The following is a 27,545-nucleotide window of genomic DNA, read 5'->3' as shown; positions in this document are numbered from 1 at the left end:
ACAATAAAAACCAATTATACCAAGCAAGTTTCAATAGATAGAACACCTTACATTATAATACTATCTTACTACACAATAAAAACCAATTATACCAAGCATGTTTCAATAGATAGACCATCTAACATTATAGTACTATCTTACTACACTATAAAAAACCAATTATACCAAGCATATTTCTATAGATATACCAACTTACATTATAGTACTATCTTACTACACAATAAAAACCAATTATACCAAGCATGTTTCAATAGATAGACCATCTAACATTATAGTACTATCTTACTATGCAAAACAAACCAATTATACCAAACAAGTTTCAATAGATAGACCATCTAACATCATAGTACAATCTTACTACACAATAAAAACGAATTATACCAAGCAAGTTTCAATAGATAGAACACCTAATATTATAATACTATCTTACTACACAATTGAAACCAATTGTACCAAGCATGTTTCAATAGATAGACCATCTAACATTATAGTACTATCTTACTACACTATAAAAACCAATTATACCAAGCATATTTCTATAGATATACCATCTAACATTATAGTACTATCTTACTACACAATAAAAACCATCTATACCAAACATGATTTAATAGATAGACCATCTCACATTATAGTACTATCTAACTACACAATAAAAACCAATTATACCAAGCATGTTTCAAAAGATAGACCATCTAACATTATAGTACTATCTTACTACACTATAAAAACCAATTATACAAAGCATATTTCTATAGATATACCATCTAACATTATAGTACTATCTTACTACACAATAAAAACCATCTATACCAAACATGATTTAATAGATAGACCATCTAACATTATAGTACTATCTTACTTCACAATAAAAACCAATTATACCAAGCAAGTTTAAATAGATAGAACACCTAACATTATAATGCTATCTTACTACACAATAAAAACCAATTATACCAAGCATGTTTCAATAGATAGACCATCTAACATTATAGTACTATCTTACTACACTATAAAAACCAATTATACCAAGCATATTTCTATAGATATACCATCTAACATTATAGTACTATCTTACAACACAATAAAAACCATCTATACCAAACATGATTTAATAGATAGACCATCTCACATTATAGTACTATCTAACTACACAATAAAAACCAATTATACCAAGCATGTTTCAATAGATAGACCATCTAACATTATAGTACTATCTTACTACACAATAAAAACCAATTATACCAAGCATATTTCTATAGATAGACCATCTTACATTATAGTACTATCTTACTACACAATAAAAACCAATTTTACCAAGCAAGTTTCAATAGATAGAACACCTAACATTATAAAACTATCTTACTACACAATAAAAACCAATTATACCAAGCATGTTTCAATAGATAGACCATCTAACATTATAGTACTATCTTACTACACAATAAAAACCAATTATACCAAGCATATTTCTATAGATAGACCATCTAACATTATAGTACTATCTTACTACACAATAAAAACCAATTATACCAAGCATGTTTCAATAGATAGACCATCTAACATTATAGTACTATCTTACTGTGCAATACAAACCAATTATACCAAGCAAGTTTCAATAGATAGACCATCTAACATCATAGTACTATCTTACTACACAATAAAAACCACTTATACCAAGCATGTTTCTAAAGATAGACCATCTAACATTATAGTACTATCTTACTACACAATAAAAACCAATTATACCAAGCATGTTTCAATAGATAGAACATCTGATATCATAGTACTATCTTACTATTCAATAAAAACCAATTATACCAAGCATGTTTCAATAGATAGACCATCTAACATTATAGTACTATCTTACTACATAATAAAAACCAATTATACCCAGCAAGTCTCAATAGATAGAACACCTAACATTATAGTACTAGCTTACTACACAATAAAAACCAATTATACCAAACATGTTTCAATAGATAGAACACCTAACATTATAATACTATCTTACTACACAATAAAAACCAATTATACCAAGAATGTTCCAATAGATAGAACACCTAACATTATAGTACTATCTTACTACACAATAAAAACCAATTATACCAAGCAAGTTTCAATAGATAGAACACCTTACATTATAATACTATCTTACTACACAATAAAAACCAATTATACCAAGCATGTTTCAATAGATAGACCATCTAACATTATAGTACTATCTTACTACACTATAAAAACCAATTATACCAAGCATATTTCTATAGATATACCAACTTACATTATAGTACTATCTTACTACACAATAAAAACCAATTATACCAAGCATGTTTCAATAGATAGACCATCTAACATTATAGTACTATCTTACTATGCAAAACAAACCAATTATACCAAGCAAGTTTCAATAGATAGACCATCTAACATCATAGTACTATCTTACTACACAATAAAAACGAATTATACCAAGCAAGTTTCAATAGATAGAACAACTAATATTATAATACTATCTTACTACACAATTGAAACCAATTGTACCAAGCACGTTTCAATAGATAGACCATCTAACATTATAGTACTATCTTACTACACTATAAAAACCAATTATACCAAGCATATTTCTATAGATATACCATCTAACATTATAGTACTATCTTACTACACAATAAAAACCATCTATACCAAACATGATTTAATAGATAGACCATCTCACATTATAGTACTATCTAACTACACAATAAAAACCAATTATACCAAGCATGTTTCAATAGATAGACCATCTAACATTATAGTACTATCTTACTACACAATAAAAACCAATTATACCAAGCATGTTTCAATAGATAGACCATCTAACAGTATAGTACTATCTTACTGTGCAATACAAACCAATTATACTAAGCAAGTTTCAATAGATAGACCATCTAACATCATAGTACTATCTTACTACACAAATAAAACCACTTATACCAAGCATGTTTCTAAAGATAGACCATCTAACATTATAGTACTATCTTACTACACAATAAAAACCAATTATACCAAGCATGTTTCAATAGATAGAACATCTGATATCATAGTACTATCTTACTATGCAAAAAAAAACCAATTATACCAAGCATGTTTCAATAGATAGAACATCTACCATTATAGTACTATCTCAATACACAATAAAAACCAATTATACCAAACATGTTTCAATAGATAGACCATCTAACATCAAAGTACTATCATACTACAGAATAAAAACCAATTATACCAAGCATGTTTCAATAGATAGAACATCTAACATTATAGTACTATCTAACTATGCAATAAAAACCTATTATATCAAGCATGTTTCAATAAATAGAACATCTAACATTATAGTACTATCTTACAACACAATAAAAAAAAATCAATTATACCAAGCATGTGTCAACAGATAGATAATCTAACATTAAAGTACTATCTTACTATTCAATAAAAGCCAATTATACCAAACATGTTTCAATAGATAGACCATCTAACATTATAGTACTATCTTACTACACAATAAAAAACAATTATACCAAGCATATTTCTATAAATAGACCATCTAACATTATAGTACTATCTAACTACACAATAAAAACCATTTATACCAAGCATGTTTGTATAGATAGACCGTCTAACATTATAGTACTATCTTACTACACAATAAAAACCAATTATACCAAGCATGTTTCAATAGATAGACCATCTAACATTATAGTACTATCTTACTTCACAATAAAAACCAATTATACCAAGCAAGTTTAAATAGATAGAACACCTAACATTATAATACTATCTTACTACACAATAAAAACCAATTATACCAAGCATGTTTCAATAGATAGACCATCTAACATTATAGTACTATCTTACTACACTATAAAAACCAATTATACCAAGCATATTTCTATAGATATACCATCTAACATTATAGTACTATCTTACTACACAATAAAAACCATCTATACCAAACATGATTTAATAGATAGACCATCTCACATTATAGTACTATCTAACTACACAATAAAAACCAATTATACCAAGCATGTTTCAATAGATAGACCATCTAACATTTTAGTACTATCTTACTACACAATAAAAACCAATTATACCAAGCATATTTCTATAGATAGACCATCTTACATTATAGTACTATCTTACTACACAATAAAAACCAATTTTACCAAGCAAGTTTCAATAGATAGAACACCTAACATTATAATACTATCTTACTACACAATAAAAACCAATTATACCAAGCATGTTTCAATAGATAGACCATCTAACATTATAGTACTATCTTACTACACAATAAAAACCAATTATACCAAGCATGTTTCAATAGATAGACCATCTAACAGTATAGTACTATCTTACTGTGCAATACAAACCAATTATACCAAGCAAGTTTCAATAGATAGACCATCTAACATCATAGTACTATCTTACTACACAATAAAAACCACTTATACCAAGCATGTTTCTAAAGATAGACCATCTAACATTATAGTACTATCTTACTACACAATAAAAACCAATTATACCAAGCATGTTTCAATAGATAGAACATCTGATATCATAGTACTATCTTACTATTCAAAAAAAAAAAACAATTATACCAAGCATGTTTCAATAGATAGAACATCTACCATTATAGTACTATCTCAATACACAATAAAAACCAATTATACCAAACATGTTTCAATAGATAGACCATCTAACATCAAAGTACTATCATACTACAGAATAAAAACCAATTATACCAAGCATGTTTCAATAGATAGAACATCTAACATTATAGTACTATCTAACTATGCAATAAAAACCTATTATATCAAGCATGTTTCAATAAATAGAACATCTAACATTATAGTACTATCTTACAACACAATAAAAAAAAATCAATTATACCAAGCATGTGTCAACAGATAGATAATCTAACATTAAAGTACTATCTTACTATTCAATAAAAGCCAATTATACCAAACATGTTTCAATAGATAGACCATCTAACATTATAGTACTATCTTACTACACAATAAAAAACAATTATACCAAGCATATTTCTATAAATAGACCATCTTACATTATAGTACTATCTAACTACACAATAAAAACCATTTATACCAAGCATGTTTGTATAGATAGACCGTCTAACATTATAGTACTATCTTACTACACAATAAAAACCAATTATACCAAGCATGTTTCAATAGATAGACCATCAAACATTATAGTACTATCTTACTATGAAATACAAACCATTTATACCAAGCATGTTTCAATAGATAAAACATCTAATAGCATAGTACTATCTTACTACAAAATAAAAACCAATTATACCAAGCATGTTCCAAAAGATAGACCATCTTACATTATAGTACTATCTTACTATGCAATAAAAACCATTTTTACCAAGGATGTTTCAATAGATAGAACATCTAACATTAAAGTACTATCTTACTATTCAATAAAAGCCAATTATACCAAGCATGTTTCAATAGATAGACCATCTAACATTATAGTACTATCTTACTACACAATACAAACCAATTATACCAAGCATATTTCTACAGATAGACCATCTAACATTATAGTACTATCTAAGTACACAATAAAAACCAATTAAACCAAGCATGTTTCAATAGATAGACCGTCTAACATTATAGTACTATCTTACTACACAATAAAAACCAATTATACCAAACATGTTTCAATAGATTGACCATCTCACATTATAGTGCTATCGTACTACACAATAAAAACCATTTATACCAAACATGTTTCAATAGATAGACCAGCTAACATTATAGTACTATCTTACTACACAATAAAAAACCAATTATACCAAGCATATTCCAAAAGATAGACCATCTTACATTATAGTACTATCTTACTATGCAATAAAAACCATTTTTACCAAGGATGTTTCAATAGATAGAACATCTAACATTAAAGTACTATCTTACTATTCAATAAAAGCCAATTATACCAAGCATGTTTCAATAGATAGACCATCTAACATTATAGTACTATCTTACTACACAATACAAACCAATTATACCAAGCATATTTCTACAGATAGACCATCTAACATTATAGTGGCTATCTAACTACACAATAAAAAACCAATTAAACCAAGCATGTTTCAATAAATAGACCATCTAACATTATAGTACTATCGTACTATGCAATAAAAACCAATTTTACCAAGCCTTTTTCAATAGATAAACATCTAACATTATAGTATTATCTAACTACACAATAAAAACCAAATATACCAAGCATGTTTCTATAGAGAGACCGTCTAACATTATAGTACTATCTTACTACACAATAAAAACCAATTATACCAAACATGTTTCAATAGATTGACCATCTCACATTATAGTGCTATCGTACTACACAATAAAAACCATTTATACCAAACATGTTTCAATAGATAGACCATCTAACATTATAGTACTATCTTACTACACAATAAAAACCAATTATACCAAGCATGTTTCAATAGATAGAACATCTGATATCATAGTACTATCTTACTATTCAATAAAAACCAATTATACCAAGCATGTTTCAATAGATAGACCATCTCACATTATAGTACTATCTTACTACACAATAAAAACCAATTATACCAAGCAATTTTCAATAGATAGAATATCTAACATTATAGTACTATCTTACTACACAATAAAAACCATCTATACCAAACATGATTTAATAGATAGACCATCTCACATTATACTACTATCTTACTACACAATAAAAACCAATTACTAGTATACAAACATGTTTCAATAGATAGACCATCTAACATTATAGTACTATCTTACTACACAATAAAAACCAATTATACCAAGCATATTTCTATAAATAGACCATCTTACATTATAGTACTATCTAACTACACAATAAAAACCATTTATACCAAGCATGTTTCAATAGATAGACCATCTAACATTATAGTACTATCTTACTATGAAATACAAACCATTTATACCAAGCATGTTTCAATAGATAGACCATCAAACATTATAGTACTATCTTACTATGAAATACAAACCATTTATACCAAGCATGTTTCAATAGATAGAACATCTAATAGCATAGTACTATCTTACTACAAAATAAAAACCAATTATACCAAGCATGTTCCAAAAGATAGACCATCTTACATTATAGTACTATCTTATTATGCAATAAAAACCATTTTTACCAAGGATGTTTCAATAGATAGACCATCAAACATTATAGTACTATCTTACTATGAAATACAAACCATTTATACCAAGCATGTTTCAATAGATAGACCATCAAACATTATAGTACTATCTTACTATGAAATACAAACCATTTATACCAAGCATGTTTCAATAGATAGAACATCTAATAGCATAGTACTATCTTACTACAAAATAAAAACCAATTATACCAAGCATGTTCCAAAAGATAGACCATCTTACATTATAGTACTATCTTATTATGCAATAAAAACCATTTTTACCAAGGATGTTTCAATAGATAGACCATCTAACATTATAGTACTATCTTACTACACTATAAAAACCAATTATACCAAGCATATTTCTATAGATATACCATCTAACATTATAGTACTATCTTACTACACAATAAAAACCATCTATACCAAACATGATTTAATAGATAGACCATCTCACATTATAGTACTATCTAACTACACAATAAAAACCAATTATACCAAGCATGTTTCAATAGATAGACCATCTAACATTTTAGTACTATCTTACTACACAATAAAAACCAATTATACCAAGCATATTTCTATAGATAGACCATCTTACATTATAGTACTATCTTACTACACAATAAAAACCAATTTTACCAAGCAAGTTTCAATAGATAGAACACCTAACATTATAATACTATCTTACTACACAATAAAAACCAATTATACCAAGCATGTTTCAATAGATAGACCATCTAACATTATAGTACTATCTTACTACACAATAAAAACCAATTATACCAAGCATGTTTCAATAGATAGACCATCTAACAGTATAGTACTATCTTACTGTGCAATACAAACCAATTATACCAAGCAAGTTTCAATAGATAGACCATCTAACATCATAGTACTATCTTACTACACAATAAAAACCACTTATACCAAGCATGTTTCTAAAGATAGACCATCTAACATTATAGTACTATCTTACTACACAATAAAAACCAATTATACCAAGCATGTTTCAATAGATAGAACATCTGATATCATAGTACTATCTTACTATTCAAAAAAAAAAAACAATTATACCAAGCATGTTTCAATAGATAGAACATCTACCATTATAGTACTATCTCAATACACAATAAAAACCAATTATACCAAACATGTTTCAATAGATAGACCATCTAACATCAAAGTACTATCATACTACAGAATAAAAACCAATTATACCAAGCATGTTTCAATAGATAGAACATCTAACATTATAGTACTATCTAACTATGCAATAAAAACCTATTATATCAAGCATGTTTCAATAAATAGAACATCTAACATTATAGTACTATCTTACAACACAATAAAAAAAAATCAATTATACCAAGCATGTGTCAACAGATAGATAATCTAACATTAAAGTACTATCTTACTATTCAATAAAAGCCAATTATACCAAACATGTTTCAATAGATAGACCATCTAACATTATAGTACTATCTTACTACACAATAAAAAACAATTATACCAAGCATATTTCTATAAATAGACCATCTTACATTATAGTACTATCTAACTACACAATAAAAACCATTTATACCAAGCATGTTTGTATAGATAGACCGTCTAACATTATAGTACTATCTTACTACACAATAAAAACCAATTATACCAAGCATGTTTCAATAGATAGACCATCAAACATTATAGTACTATCTTACTATGAAATACAAACCATTTATACCAAGCATGTTTCAATAGATAAAACATCTAATAGCATAGTACTATCTTACTACAAAATAAAAACCAATTATACCAAGCATGTTCCAAAAGATAGACCATCTTACATTATAGTACTATCTTACTATGCAATAAAAACCATTTTTACCAAGGATGTTTCAATAGATAAAACATCTAACATTAAAGTACTATCTTACTATTCAATAAAAGCCAATTATACCAAGCATGTTTCAATAGATAGACCATCTAACATTATAGTACTATCTTACTACACAATACAAACCAATTATACCAAGCATATTTCTACAGATAGACCATCTAACATTATAGTACTATCTAAGTACACAATAAAAACCAATTAAACCAAGCATGTTTCAATAGATAGACCGTCTAACATTATAGTACTATCTTACTACACAATAAAAACCAATTATACCAAACATGTTTCAATAGATTGACCATCTCACATTATAGTGCTATCGTACTACACAATAAAAACCATTTATACCAAACATGTTTCAATAGATAGACCAGCTAACATTATAGTACTATCTTACTACACAATAAAAAACCAATTATACCAAGCATATTCCAAAAGATAGACCATCTTACATTATAGTACTATCTTACTATGCAATAAAAACCATTTTTACCAAGGATGTTTCAATAGATAGAACATCTAACATTAAAGTACTATCTTACTATTCAATAAAAGCCAATTATACCAAGCATGTTTCAATAGATAGACCATCTAACATTATAGTACTATCTTACTACACAATACAAACCAATTATACCAAGCATATTTCTACAGATAGACCATCTAACATTATAGTGCTATCTAACTACACAATAAAAACCAATTAAACCAAGCATGTTTCAATAAATAGACCATCTAACATTATAGTACTATCGTACTATGCAATAAAAACCAATTTTACCAAGCCTTTTTCAATAGATAAACATCTAACATTATAGTATTATCTAACTACACAATAAAAACCAAATATACCAAGCATGTTTCTATAGAGAGACCGTCTAACATTATAGTACTATCTTACTACACAATAAAAACCAATTATACCAAACATGTTTCAATAGATTGACCATCTCACATTATAGTGCTATCGTACTACACAATAAAAACCATTTATACCAAACATGTTTCAATAGATAGACCATCTAACATTATAGTACTATCTTACTACACAATAAAAACCAATTATACCAAGCATGTTTCAATAGATAGAACATCTGATATCATAGTACTATCTTACTATTCAATAAAAACCAATTATACCAAGCATGTTTCAATAGATAGACCATCTCACATTATAGTACTATCTTACTATACAATAAAAACCAATTATACCAAGCAATTTTCAATAGATAGAATATCTAACATTATAGTACTATCTTACTACACAATAAAAACCATCTATACCAAACATGATTTAATAGATAGACCATCTCACATTATACTACTATCTTACTACACAATAAAAACCAATTACTAGTATACAAACATGTTTCAATAGATAGACCATCTAACATTATAGTACTATCTTACTACACAATAAAAACCAATTATACCAAGCATATTTCTATAAATAGACCATCTTACATTATAGTACTATCTAACTACACAATAAAAACCATTTATACCAAGCATGTTTCAATAGATAGACCATCTAACATTATAGTACTATCTTACTATGAAATACAAACCATTTATACCAAGCATGTTTCAATAGATAGACCATCAAACATTATAGTACTATCTTACTATGAAATACAAACCATTTATACCAAGAATGTTTCAATAGATAGAACATCTAATAGCATAGTACTATCTTACTACAAAATAAAAACCAATTATACCAAGCATGTTCCAAAAGATAGACCATCTTACATTATAGTACTATCTTATTATGCAATAAAAACCATTTTTACCAAGGATGTTTCAATAGATAGAACATCTAACATTAAAGTACTATCTTACTATTCAATAAAAGCCAATTATACCAAGCATGTTTCAATAGATAGACCATCTAACATTATAGTACTATCTTACTACACAATACAAACCAATTATACCAAGCATATTTCTACAGATAGACCATCTAACATTATAGTACTATCTAAGTACACAATAAAAACCAATTAAACCAAGCATGTTTCAATAAATAGACCATCTAACATTATAGTACTATCGTACTATGCAATAAAAACCAATTTTACCAAGCCTTTGTCAATAGATAAACATCTAACATTATAGTATTATCTAACTACACAATAAAAACCAAATATACCAAGCATGTTTCTATAGATAGACCGTCTAACATTATAGTACTATCTTACTACACAATAAAAACCAATTATACCAAACATGTTTCAATAGATTGACCATCTCACATTATAGTGCTATCGTACTACACAATAAAAACCATTTATACCAAACATGTTTCAATAGATAGACCATCTAACATTATAGTACTATCTTACTACACAATAAAAACCAATTATACCAAGCATGTTCCAAAAGATAGACCATCTTACATTATAGTACTATCTTACTATGCAATAAAAACCATTTTTACCAAGGATGTTTCAATAGATAGAACATCTAACATTAAAGTACTATCTTACTATTCAATAAAAGCCAATTATACCAAGCATGTTTCAATAGATAGACCATCTAACATTATAGTACTATCTTACTACACAATACAAACCAATTATACCAAGCATATTTCTACAGATAGACCATCTAACATTATAGTGCTATCTAACTACACAATAAAAACCAATTAAACCAAGCATGTTTCAATAAATAGACCATCTAACATTATAGTACTATCGTACTATGCAATAAAAACCAATTTTACCAAGCCTTTTTCAATAGATAAACATCTAACATTATAGTATTATCTAACTACACAATAAAAACCAAATATACCAAGCATGTTTCTATAGAGAGACCGTCTAACATTATAGTACTATCTTACTACACAATAAAAACCAATTATACCAAACATGTTTCAATAGATTGACCATCTCACATTATAGTGCTATCGTACTACACAATAAAAACCATTTATACCAAACATGTTTCAATAGATAGACCATCTAACATTATAGTACTATCTTACTACACAATAAAAACCAATTATACCAAGCATGTTTCAATAGATAGAACATCTGATATCATAGTACTATCTTACTATTCAATAAAAACCAATTATACCAAGCATGTTTCAATAGATAGACCATCTCACATTATAGTACTATCTTACTACACAATAAAAACCAATTATACCAAGCAATTTTCAATAGATAGAATATCTAACATTATAGTACTATCTTACTACACAATAAAAACCATCTATACCAAACATGATTTAATAGATAGACCATCTCACATTATACTACTATCTTACTACACAATAAAAACCAATTACTAGTATACAAACATGTTTCAATAGATAGACCATCTAACATTATAGTACTATCTTACTACACAATAAAACCCAATTATACCAAGCATATTTCTATAAATAGACCATCTTACATTATAGTACTATCTAACTACACAATAAAAACCATTTATACCAAGCATGTTTGTATAGATAGATCGTCTAACATTATAGTACTATCTTACTACACAATAAAAACCAATTATACCAAGCATGTTTCAATAGATAGACCATCTAACATTATAGTACTATCTTACTATGAAATACAAACCATTTATACCAAGCATGTTTCAATAGATAGAACATCTAATAGCATAGTACTATCTTACTACAAAATAAAAACCAATTATACCAAGCATGTTCCAAAAGATAGACCATCTTACATTATAGTACTATCTTACTATGCAATAAAAAACATTTTTACCAAGGATGTTTCAATAGATAGAACATCTAACATTAAAGTACTATCTTACTATTTAATAAAAGCCAATTATACCAAGCATGTTTCAATAGATAGACCATCTAACATTATAGTACTATCTTACTACACAATACAAACCAATTATACCAAGCATATTTCTACAGATAGACCATCTAACATTATAGTACTATCTAACTTCACAATAAAAACCAATTAAACCAAGCATGTTTCAATAAATAGACCATCTTACATTATAGTACTATCGTACTATGCAATAAAAACCAATTTTACCAAGCCTTTTTCAATAGATAAACATCTAACATTATAGTATTATCTAACTACGCAATAAAAACCAAATATACCAAGCATGTTTCTATAGATAGACCGTCTAACATTATAGTACTATCTTACTACACAATAAAAACCAATTATACCAAACACGTTTCAATAGATTGACCATCTCACATTATAGTGCTATCGTACTACACAATAAAAACCATTTATACCAAACATGTTTCAATAGATAGACCATCTAACATTATAGTACTATCTTACTACACAATAACCAGATGCTCCGCAGGGCGTAGCTTTATACGACCGCAGAGGTTGAACCCTGAACGATTGGGGCAAGTATGGACACAACATTCAAGCTGGATTCAGCTCTAAATTTGGATTGTGATTAAATAGTTGACACAGCATAGGTTTCTGACACAGAATGAATGTGTTCTAATGAACTTAAAATTTTAGTTTTCTCTTAGAGCAATTCACTATGCTGTTGAATATTAATCCTCTCAAAAAAATGTTTGAAGAAATTTTCATTCTATTTATGAAATTTCATTTCAAATGAGAAAATTGAACCCAATTTTTTTAATCACATCCCCCTTTCCCTTATTCCAAATTAATCTCAATTAAATTTCTAATGGAGTTTGCAACAATAACTACTCATTTAAATACATCATAAAATATTAAGATGTAAAAAAACTGCTTGTTATCACTGAATGTTATTATTTTAATTTATCAGTTGGTAGTAAAAAGTGAATATACATTGTATATAACAAAGATTTGAGTTGATTCTGGACAAAGAAAGATAACTCCAATTAAAAAAAAAATATTGCTATTTCACAATATTGTGCAATTAGATATTTCTTGCTTACTATTCTGGACAAAGAAAGATAACTCTAATTAAAAAAAAATATTGCTATTTCACAATATTGTGCAATTAGATATTTCTTGCCATTGTGCAATACTGTGCAATTGAAAAGACTTGCTATTGCACAATACTTAATATAATATTTTAGATCCTGATTGGGACCAACTTGAAAACTGGGCCCATAATCAAAAATCTAAGTACATATTTGGATTCAGCATATCAAAGAACCCCAAGATTTCAATTTTTGTTAAAATCAAACTAAGTTTAATTTTGGACCCTTTGGACTTTAATGTAGACCAATTTGAAAACAGGACCAAAAATGAAGAATCTACATACACAGTTAGATTCGGCATATCAAAGAACCCCATTTATTCAATTTTTAATGAAATCAAACAATGTTTAATTTTGGATCCCGATTTGGACCAACTTGAAAACTGGGCCAATAATCAAGAATCTAAATACATTTTTAGATTCAGCATATCAAAGAACCCAACCGATTAATTTTTTGTCAAAATCAAACTAAGTTTAATTTTGGACCCTTTGGACCTTAATGTAAACCAATTTTGAAAATGGGACCAAAAATTAAGAATCTACATACACAGTTAGATTCCGCATATCAAAGAACCTTAATTATTCAATTCTTGATGAAATCAAACAAAGTTTAATTTTGGACCCTTTGGGCCCCTTTTTCCTAAACTGTTAGGACCAAAACTCCCAAAATCAATACCAACCTTCCTTTTATGGTCATAAACCTTGTGTTTAAATTTCATAGATTTCTATTTACTTATACTAAAGTTATGGTGCGAAAACCAAGAAAAATGCTTATTTGGGTCCCTTTTTGGCCCCTAATTCCTAAACTGTTGTGACCTCAACTCCCAAAGTCAATACCAACCTTCCTTTTGTGGTCATAAACATTGTGTTTAAATTTCATTGATTTCTATTAACTTAAACTAAAGTTATTGTGCGAAAACCAAGAATAATGCTTATTTGGGCCCCTTTTTGGCCCCTAATTCATAAACTGTTGTGACCTCAACTCCCAAAGTCAATACCAACCTTCCTTTTGTGGTCATAAACATTGTGTTTAAATTTCATTGATTTCTATTAACTTAAACTAAAGTTATTGTGCGAAAACCAAGAATAATGCTTATTTGGGCCCTTTTTTGGCCCCTAATTCCTAAACTGTTGAAACCAAAACTCCCAAAATCAATCCCAACCTTTCTTTTGTGGTCATAAACCTTGTGTCAAAAATTTCATAGATTTCTATTAACTTTAACTAAAGTTATAGCGCGAAAACCAAGAAAATGCTTATTTGGGCCCTTTTTGGCCCCTAATTCCTAAAATGTTGGGACCTAAACTCCCAAAATCAATACCAACCTTCCTTTTGTGGTCATAAACCTTGTGTTAAAACTTCATAGATTTCTATTAACTTTTACTAAAGTTAGAGTGCGAAAACTAAAAGTATTCGGACGACGACGACGACGACGACGACAACGACGACGACGCCAACGTGATAGCAATATACGACGAAAATTTTTTCAAAATTTGCGGTCGTATAAAAACCAATTATACCAAGCATGTTTCAATAGATAGACCATCTAACATTATAGTACTATCTTACTATGCAATAACCAGATGCTTCGCAGGGCGTAGCTTTATACGACCGCAGAGGTTGAACCCTGAACGGTTGGGGCAAGTATGGACACAACATTCAAGCTGGATTCAGCTCTAAATTTGGATTGTGATTAAATAGTTGACACAGCATAGGTTTCTGACACAGAATGAATGTGTTCTAATGAACTTAAAATTTTTGTTTTCTCTAAGAGAAATTCACTATGCTGCTATGCTGTTCAATATTAATCCTCTCAAAATAATGTTTGAAGAAATTTTCTTTTTATTTATGAAATTTCAAATGAGAAAAATTGAACCCAATTTTTTAATCACATCCCCCTTTCCCTTATTCCAAAACTAATCTCAATTAAAATATTCTAATGGAGTTTGCAACAATAACTACTCATTTAAATACATCATAAAATAAACTAAATAAAATGTAAAAAAACTGCTTGTTATCACTGAATGGTAAAGATTATTTAAATTTATCAGTTGGTAGTAAAAAGTGAATATACATTGTATATTGTATATAACAAAGATTTAAGTTGATTCTGGACAAAGAAAGATAACTCCAATCAAAAAAAAAATTGCAATAAGATATTTCTTGCTAACTATTTTGGACAAAGAAAGATAACTCTAATTAAAAAAAAAATTGCTATTTCACAATATTGTGAAATTAGATATTTCTTGCCATTGCACAATACTGTGCAATTGAAAAGACTTGCTATTCCACAATACTTAATATAATAATTTTAGATCCTGATTTGGACCAACTTGAAAACTGGGTCCATAATCAAAAATCTAAGTACATGTTTAGATTCAGCATATCAAAGAGGCCCAAGAATTTAATTTTTGTTAAAATCAAACTTAGTTTAATTTTGGACTCTTTGGACCTTAATGTAGGCCAATTTGAAAACGGGACCAAAAATGAAGAATCTACATACACAGTTAGATTTGGCATATCAAAGAACCCCATTTATTCAATTTTTGATGAAATCAAAAAAGTTTAATTTTGGACCCCAATTTGGGCCAACTTGAAAACTGGGCCAATAATAAAAAATCTAAGTTCATTTTTAGATTCAGCATATCAAAGAATCCCAAGGATTCAATTTTTGTTAAAATCAAACTAAGTTTAATTTTGGACCCTTTGGACCTTAATGGAGACCAATTTGAAAACGGGACCAAAAGTTAAGAATCTACATACACAGTTAGATTAGGCATATCAAAGAACCCCAATTATTCAATTTTGATGAAATCAAACAAAGTTTAATTTTGGACCCTTTGGGCCCCTTTTTCCTAAACTGTTGGGACCAAAACTCCCAAAATCAATACCAACTTTTCTTTTATGGTCATTAACCTTGTGTATAAATTTCATAGATTTCTATTTACTTATACTAACGTTATGGTGCGAAAACCAAGAAAAATGCTTATTTGGGTCCCTTTTTGGTCCCTAATTCCTAAACTGTTGGGACCTAAACTCCCAAAATCAATACCAATCTTCCTTTTGTGGTCATAAACATTATGTTTATTTTTCATTGATTTCTATTTACTTAAACTAAAGTTATTGTGCGAAAACCCAGAATAATGCTTATTTGGGCCCTTTTTTGGCCCCTAATTCCTAAACTGTTAAAACAAAAACTCCCAAAATCAATCCCAACCTTTCTTTTGTGGTCATCAACGTTGTGTCAAAATTTCATAGATTTCTATTAACTTAAACTAAAGTTATAGTGCGAAAACCAAGAAAATGCTTATTTGGGCCCTTTTTGGCCCCTAATTCCTAAAATGTTGGGACCAAAACTCCCAAAATCAATACCAACCTTCCTTTTATGGTCATAAACCTTGTGTTAAAATTTCATAGATTTCTATTCACTTTTACTAAAGTTAGAGTGCGAAAACTAAAAGTATTCGGACGACGACGACGACGACGACGACGACGACGACGACGACGACGACGACGCCAACGTGATAGCAATATACGACGAAAATTTTTTCAAAATTTGCGGTCGTATAAAAACCCATTATATCAAGCATGTTTCAATAGATAGAACATCTAACATCATAGAACTATCTTACTACACAATAAAAACCATTTATACCAAATATGTTTCAATAGATAGACCATCTAACATTATAGTACTATCTTACTACACAATAAAAACCAATCATACCAAGCATGTTTCTATAGATAGACCATCTATCTTTATAGTACTATCTTACTACACAATAAAAACCAATTATACCAAACATGTTTCAATAGATTGACCATCTCACATTATAGTGCTATCGTACTACACAATAAAAACCATTTATACCAAACATGTTTCAATAGATAGACCATCTAACATTATAGTACTATCTTACTACACAATAATAACCAATTATACCAACCAAGTTTCAATAGATAGAATATCCAACATTATAGTACTATCTTACTACACAATAAAAACCAATTATACCAAACATGTTTCATTAGATTGACCATCTCACATTATAGTCCTATCGTACTACACAATAAAAACCATTTATACCAAATATGTTTCAATAGATAGACCACCTAACATTATAGTACTATCTTACTACACAATAAAAACCAATCATACCAAGCATGTTTCTATAGATAGACCATCTATCTTTATAGTACTATCTTACTACACAATAAAAACCAGTTAAACCAAGCATGTTTCAATAGATAGACCATCTAACATTAAAGTACTATCTTACTACACAATAAAAACCAATTATACCAAACATGTTTCAATAGATTGACCATCTCACATTATAGTACTATCTTACTACACAATCAAAACCCATTACACCAGGCATGTTTCAATAAATAGACCATTTAACATTATAGTACTATCTTACTATGTAATACAGACCATTTATACCAAGCATGTTTCAATAGATAGACCATCTAACATTATAGTACTATCTTACTACACAATAAAAACCAATTATACCAAGCATGTTTCTAAAGAAAGACCGTCTAACATTATAGTACTACCTTACTACACAATAAAAACCAATTATACCAAACACGTTTCAATAGATAGACCATCTAACATTATAGTACTATCTTACTGTGCAATACAAACAATTTATACCAAGCATGTTTCTATAGATAGAACATCTAACATCATAGTACTTTCTTACTATTCAATAAAAACCAATTATACCAAGCAATTTTCAATAGATAGAATATCCCACATTATAGTTCTATCTTACTACACAATAAAAACCATTTATACCAAACATGTTTCAATAGATAGACCATCTAACATTATAGTACTATCTTACTACACAATAGAAACCAATTATACCAAGCATGTTTCAATAAATAGACCATCTAACATTATAGTACTATCTTACTATGCAATACAAACCATTTATACCAAGCATGTTTCAATAGATAGACCATCTAACATTATAGTACTATCTTACTACACAATAAAAACCAATTATACCAAGCATGTTTCAATAGATAGAACATCTAACATTATAGTTCTATCTAACTATGCAATAAAAACCAATTATACCAAGCATGTTTCAATAAATAGAACATCTAACATTATAGTACTATCTTACTACACAATAAAAAACCATAATACCAAGCATGTGTCAATAGATAGAACATCTAACATTATAGTATCATCTTACTACACAATAAAAACCAATTATACCAAGCATGTTTCAATAGTTAGACCATCTAACATCATAGTACTATTTTACTACACACTAAAAACCAATTATACCAAGCAAGTTTCAACAGATAGAATATCTAATATTATAGTACTATCGTATTACACAAAAAAAACCAATTATACCAAACATGTTTCAATAGATTCACCATCTCACATTATAGTACTATCTTACTACACAATAAAAACCATTTATACCAAACATGTTTCAATAGATAGACCATCTAACATAATAGTACTATCTTACTACACAATAAAAACCAATTAAACCAAGCGTGTTTCAATAGATAGACCATCTAACATTATAGAACTATCTTACTATGCAATAAAAACCAATTTGACCAAGCATGTTTCAATAGATAGAACATCTAACATTATAGTACTATCTAACTACACAATAAAAACCAATTATACCAAGCATGTTTCTATAGATAGACCATCTAACATTATAGTACTATCTTACTACACAATAAAAACCAATTATACCAAGCATGTTTCAATAGATAGACCATCTAACATTATAGTACTATCTTACTATGCAATACAAACCATTTATACCAAGCATGTTTCAATAGATAGAACATCTAATATCATAGTATTATCTTACTACACAATAAAAACCAATTATACCAAGCATGTTTCAATAGATAGACCATCTAACATTATAGTACTATCTTACTATGCAATACAAACCATTTATACCAAGCATGTTTTAATAGATAGAACATCTAATATCATAGTATTATCTTACTACACAATAAAAACCAATTATACCAAGCATGTTCCAATAGATAGACCATCTGACATTATAGTACTATTTTACTACACACTAAAATCTAATTATACCAAGCATGTTTCAATAGAGAGACCATCTAACATTATAGTACTATCTTACTGTGCAATAAAAACCAATTATACCAAGCATGTTTCTATAGAAAGACCGTCTAACATTATAGTACTACCTTACTACACAATAAAAACCAATTATACCAAACACGTTTCAATAGATAGACCATCTAACATTATAGTACTATCTTACTGTGCAATACAAACAATTTATACCAAGCATGTTTCTATAGATAGAACATCTAACATCATAGTACTTTCTTACTATTCAATAAAAACCAATTATACCAAGCAATTTTCAATAGATAGAATATCCCACATTATAGTTCTATCTTACTACACAATAAAAACCATTTATACCAAACATGTTTCAATAGATAGACCATCTAACATTATAGTACTATCTTACTACACAATAGAAACCAATTATGCCAAGCATGTTTCAATAAATAGACCATCTAACATTATAGTACTATCTTACTATGCAATACAAACCATTTATACCAAGCATGTTTCAATAGATAGACCATCTAACATTATAGTACTATCTTACTACACAATAAAAACCAATTATACCAAGCATGTTTCAATAGATAGAACATCTAACATTATAGTTCTATCTAACTATGCAATAAAAACCAATTATACCAAGCATGTTTCAATAAATAGAACATCTAACATTATAGTACTATCTTACTACACAATAAAAAACCATAATACCAAGCATGTGTCAATAGATAGAACATCTAACATTATAGTATCATCTTACTACACAATAAAAACCAATTATACCAAGCATGTTTCAATAGATAGACCATCTAACATCATAGTACTATTTTACTACACACTAAAAACCAATTATACCAAGCAAGTTTCAACAGATAGAATATCTAATATTATAGTACTATCGTATTACACAAAAAAAAACAATTATACCAAACATGTTTCAATAGATTCACCATCTCACATTATAGTACTATCTTACTACACAATAAAAACCATTTATACCAAACATGTTTCAATAGATAGACCATCTAACATAATAGTACTATCTTACTACACAATAAAAACCAATTAAACCAAGCGTGTTTCAATAGATAGACCATCTAACATTATAGAACTATCTTACTATGCAATAAAAACCAATTTGACCAAGCATGTTTCAATAGATAGAACATCTAACATTATAGTACTATCTAACTACACAATAAAAACCAATTATACCAAGCATGTTTCTATAGATAGACCATCTAACATTATAGTACTATCTTACTACACAATAAAAACCAATTATACCAAGCATGTTTCAATAGATAGACCATCTAACATTATAGTACTATCTTACTATGCAATACAAACCATTTATACCAAGCATGTTTCAATAGATAGAACATCTAATATCATAGTATTATCTTACTACACAATAAAAACCAATTATACCAAGCATGTTTCAATAGATAGACCATCTAACATTATAGTACTATCTTACTATGCAATACAAACCATTTATACCAAGCATGTTTTAATAGATAGAACATCTAATATCATAGTATTATCTTACTACACAATAAAAACCAATTATACCAAGCATGTTCCAATAGATAGACCATCTGACATTATAGTACTATTTTACTACACACTAAAATCTAATTATACCAAGCATGTTTCAATAGAGAGACCATCTAACATTATAGTACTATCTTACTGTGCAATAAAAACCAATTATACCAAGCATGTTTCTATAGAAAGACCGTCTAACATTATAGTACTACCTTACTACACAATAAAAACCAATTATACCAAACACGTTTCAATAGATAGACCATCTAACATTATAGTACTATCTTACTGTGCAATACAAACAATTTATACCAAGCATGTTTCTATAGATAGAACATCTAACATCATAGTACTTTCTTACTATTCAATAAAAACCAATTATACCAAGCAATTTTCAATAGATAGAATATCCCACATTATAGTTCTATCTTACTACACAATAAAAACCATTTATACCAAACATGTTTCAATAGATAGACCATCTAACATTATAGTACTATCTTACTACACAATAGAAACCAATTATGCCAAGCATGTTTCAATAAATAGACCATCTAACATTATAGTACTATCTTACTATGCAATACAAACCATTTATACCAAGCATGTTTCAATAGATAGACCATCTAACATTATAGTACTATCTTACTACACAATAAAAACCAATTATACCAAGCATGTTTCAATAGATAGAACATCTAACATTATAGTTCTATCTAACTATGCAATAAAAACCAATTATACCAAGCATGTTTCAATAAATAGAACATCTAACATTATAGTACTATCTTACTACACAATAAAAAACCATAATACCAAGCATGTGTCAATAGATAGAACATCTAACATTATAGTATCATCTTACTACACAATAAAAACCAATTATACCAAGCATGTTTCAATAGATAGACCATCTAACATCATAGTACTATTTTACTGCACACTAAAAACCAATTATACCAAGCAAGTTTCAACAGATAGAATATCTAATATTATAGTACTATCGTATTACACAAAAAAAAACAATTATACCAAACATGTTTCAATAGATTCACCATCTCACATTATAGTACTATCTTACTACACAATAAAAACCATTTATACCAAACATGTTTCTATAGATAGACCATCTAACATAATAGTACTATCTTACTACACAATAAAAACCAATTAAACCAAGCATGTTTCAATAGATAGACCATCTAACATTATAGAACTATCTTACTATGCAATAAAAACCAATTTGACCAAGCATGTTTCAATAGATAGAACATCTAACATTATAGTACTATCTAACTACACAATAAAAACCAATTATACCAAGCATGTTTCTATAGATAGACCATCTAACATTATAGTACTATCTTACTACACAATAAAAACCAATTATACCAAGCATGTTTCAATAGATAGACCATCTAACATTATAGTACTATCTTACTATGCAATACAAACCATTTATACCAAGCATGTTTCAATAGATAGAACATCTAATATCATAGTATTATCTTACTACACAATAAAAACCAATTATACCAAGCATGTTCCAAAAGATAGACCATCTAACATTATAGTACTATCTTACTATGCAATACAAACCATTTATACCAAGCATGTTTCAAAAGATAGAACATCTAATACCATAGTATTATCTTACTACACAATAAAAACCAATTATACCAAGCATGTTCCAATAGATAGACCATCTGACATTATAGTACTATTTTACTACACACTAAAATCTAATTATACCAAGCATGTTTCAATAGATAGACCATCTAACATCATAGTACTATCTTACTATGCAATACAAACCATTTATACCAAGCATGTTTCAATAGATAGAACATCTAATATCATAGTATTATCTTACTACACAATAAAAACCAATTACTAAGCATGTTCCAAAAGATAGACCATCTAACATTATAGTACTATCTTACTATGCAATTACAAACATTTTTACCAAGGAAGTTTCAATAGATAGAACATCTAACATTAAAGTACTATCTTACTATTCAATGAAAACCAATTATACCAAGCATGTTTCAATAGAAAGACCATCTAACATTATAGTACTATCTTACTACACACTAAAATCTAATTATACCAAGCATGTTTTAATAGATAGAACATCTAATATCATAGTATTATCTTACTACACAATAAAAACCAATTATACCAAGCATGTTCCAATAGATAGACCATCTGACATTATAGTACTATTTTACTACACACTAAAATCTAATTATACCAAGCATGTTTCAATAGAGAGACCATCTAACATTATAGTACTATCTTACTGTGCAATAAAAACCAATTATACCAAGCATGTTTCTATAGAAAGACCGTCTAACATTATAGTACTACCTTACTACACAAAAAAAACCAATTATACCAAACACGTTTCAATAGATAGACCATCTAACATTATAGTACTATCTTACTGTGCAATACAAACAATTTATACCAAGCATGTTTCTATAGATAGAACATCTTACATCATAGTACTTTCTTACTATTCAATAAAAACCAATTATACCAAGCAATTTTCAATAGATAGAATATCCCACATTATAGTTCTATCTTACTACACAATAAAAACCATTTATACCAAACATGTTTCAATAGATAGACCATCTAACATTATAGTACTATCTTACTACACAATAGAAACCAATTATACCAAGCATGTTTCAATAAATAGACCATCTAACATTATAGTACTATCTTACTATGCAATACAAACCATTTATACCAAGCATGTTTCAATAGATAGACCATCTAACATTATAGTACTATCTTACTACACAATAAAAACCAATTATACCAAGCATGTTTCAATAGATAGAACATCTAACATTATAGTTCTATCTAACTATGCAATAAAAACCAATTATACCAAGCATGTTTCAATAAATAGAACATCTAACATTATAGTACTATCTTACTACACAATAAAAAACCATAATACCAAGCATGTGTCAATAGATAGAACATCTAACATTATAGTATCATCTTACTACACAATAAAAACCAATTATACCAAGCATGTTTCAATAGATAGACCATCTAACATCATAGTACTATTTTACTACACACTAAAAACCAATTATACCAAGCAAGTTTCAACAGATAGAATATCTAATATTATAGTACTATCGTATTACACAAAAAAAACCAATTATACCAAACATGTTTCAATAGATTCACCATCTCACATTATAGTACTATCTTACTACACAATAAAAACCATTTATACCAAACATGTTTCAATAGATAGACCATCTAACATAATAGTACTATCTTACTACACAATAAAAACCAATTAAACCAAGCATGTTTCAATAGATAGACCATCTAACATTATAGAACTATCTTACTATGCAATAAAAACCAATTTGACCAAGCATGTTTCAATAGATAGAACATCTAACATTATAGTACTATCTAACTACACAATAAAAACCAATTATACCAAGCATGTTTCTATAGATAGACCATCTAACATTATAGTACTATCTTACTACACAATAAAAACCAATTATACCAAGCATGTTTCAATAGATAGACCATCTAACATTATAGTACTATCTTACTATGCAATACAAACCATTTATACCAAGCATGTTTCAATAGATAGAACATCTAATATCATAGTATTATCTTACTTCACAATAAAAACCAATTATACCAAGCATGTTCCAAAAGATAGACCATCTAACATTATAGCACTATCTTACTATGCAATACAAACCATTTATACCAAGCATGTTTCAAAAGATAGAACATCTAATACCATAGTATTATCTTACTACACAATAAAAACCAATTATACCAAGCATGTTCCAATAGATAGACCATCTGACATTATAGTACTATTTTACTACACACTAAAATCTAATTATACCAAGCATGTTTCAATAGATAGACCATCTAACATCATAGTACTATCTTACTATGCAATACAAACCATTTATACCAAGCATGTTTCAATAGATAGAACATCTAATATCATAGTATTATCTTACTACACAATAAAAACCAATTACTAAGCATGTTCCAAAAGATAGACCATCTAACATTATAGTACTATCTTACTATGCAATTACAAACATTTTTACCAAGGAAGTTTCAATAGATAGAACATCTAACATTAAAGTACTATCTTACTATTCAATGAAAACCAATTATACCAAGCATGTTTCAATAGAAAGACCATCTAACATTATAGTACTATCTTACTACACAATAAAAACCAATTAAACCAAGCATGTTTCAATAGATAGACCATCTAACATTATAGTACTATCTTACTATGCAATAAAAACCAATTTTACCAAGCATGTTTCAATAGATAGAACATCTAACATTAAAGTACTATATAACTACACAATAAAAACCAATTATACCAAGCATGTTTCTATAGATAGACTGTCTAACATTATAGTACTATCTTACTACACAATAAAAACCAATCATACCAAACATGTTTCAATAGATAGACCATCTAACATTATAGTACTACATGTATCTTACTACACAATAATAACTAATTATACCAAGCATGTTTCAATAGATAGACCATCTAACAGTATAGTACTATCTTACTACATAATAAAAACCAAGTATACCAAGCATGTTTCAATAGATAGAACATCTAACATTATAGTACTATCTTACTTCACAATAAAAACCAATTATACCAAGCATGTTTCAATAGATAGACTATCTAACATTATAGTACTATCTTACTACACAATAAAAACCAATTATACCAAGCATGTTCCAATAGATAGACCATCTAACATTATAGTACTATCTTACTACACAATAAAAACCAATTATACCAAGCATGTTTCAATAGATAGACCATCTAACTTTATAGTACTGTCTTACTACACAATAAAAACTAATTATACCAATGATGTTTCAATAGGTAGACCATCTAACATCATAGTACTATCTACTATTCAATAAAAACCAAAAGTTCGAGGTAGGCCACTGATGTTGGAAGATAAACTTGATGACAGAGTTAAAATGTTTGTGAAAAATTCACGGGCTGCTGGTGGGGTTTTCAATTCGACTATAGTTGTTGCTAGCGCCCGTGGTATAGTTAGAGCTGAAAACCGTGCTTTACTTGTTGAAAACAGAGGACATTTAGATGTAAGTCGCGAATATGCAAGATCACTTGTGAGTAGAACAAAATTAGTCAAAAGAAAAGGGACAAAAACGGCAAGAAAGTTAACGGTTGATTTTGAAAACTTAAAGGCGGAATATTTGAAGAAAATTACAAAATGTGTTGACGAGTATAACATTCCACATGAACTGGTTATAAACTTTGACCAGACAGGTCTTAAAATGGTTTTTACAAGTGAATGGACATTAGAAGAAAAGGGATCAAAAGATTGTAGTATCGTTGCATTAGATAATTAAAGAGAAATAACGGGTGTGGTAGGAATTTCCCTGACGGGTGCATTACTTTCGTTTCAAATAATTTACAAGGGTACAACTGATAGATGTCATCCTTCATACACATTTCCTAAAGACTGGAACGTAACGCATTCTGAGAATCACTGGTCTACAAGTGTTACGATGATAGAATACGCGAAATCAGTATTGATACATTATTTTGACAAAGTTTGTAAAGAAATTAAACGTTCCGGGAGAAGCAAGGCACATGCATTAGCCATATTCGATGTCTTTAAGGCACATCAAGACAAGGACTTTCTTGCACTGCTTCACAAAAACTGTATTCGTACAGTGTTTGTTCCCCCAAGTACAACAGAAGAGCTTCAACCCTGTGACCGTACCG

The 27,545-nt window shown here is 28.5% G+C and overlaps 1 protein-coding gene across 1 annotated transcript in view; it reads left to right on the top strand.

Annotated features, from left to right (window-relative positions):
* The window catches only part of LOC134722369 (DNA polymerase III PolC-type-like), a 45,120-nt gene that overhangs the window by 4,470 nt on the left and 13,105 nt on the right, over positions 1 to 27,545 (top strand). The window lies entirely within an intron of this gene.

Source organism: Mytilus trossulus, chromosome 6 (genome assembly GCF_036588685.1).
Source record: "Mytilus trossulus isolate FHL-02 chromosome 6, PNRI_Mtr1.1.1.hap1, whole genome shotgun sequence".
NCBI lineage: Eukaryota > Metazoa > Mollusca > Bivalvia > Mytilida > Mytilidae > Mytilus > Mytilus trossulus.
This window is presented reverse-complemented; position numbering and strand designations above follow the sequence as displayed.